Consider the following 355-nt stretch of genomic DNA (forward strand, 5'->3'; position numbering starts at 1 on the left):
TACTTTGTTGGATTTACGACAGACCCCCCTATCATAGTTGTCCCTATAGATATAGAGATCGCCCTGGTGTTATTAGTACACCTACCCTTAGCTATCAATATCAAAATCCCTACTTGTCTTTGGGTTCAACAATGCACACTAACGGGATGAAATCTACGCCCAGCGGGGCAGCTGTCCTTGTCCTCGGTTCAGTAACGGCAGTAGTGGAAATACCTGTTTCGGTTCCGGGAATCAGATCGGTTCCTTCCTCTGCTAAGGCTTTGGTTTCATCGTATTGACTACGAAAGGTACGGTGTAGGTTCCCACGATCTTTCCTACGATTTCTACGAATAGATGACTACGACTAACGCAAGAG

This window comes from Triticum urartu, unplaced genomic scaffold, assembly GCF_056163025.1.
Source record: "Triticum urartu cultivar PI428250 unplaced genomic scaffold, HENAU_Tu73 scaffold147, whole genome shotgun sequence".
NCBI classification, from domain to species: Eukaryota; Viridiplantae; Streptophyta; class Magnoliopsida; order Poales; family Poaceae; genus Triticum; species Triticum urartu.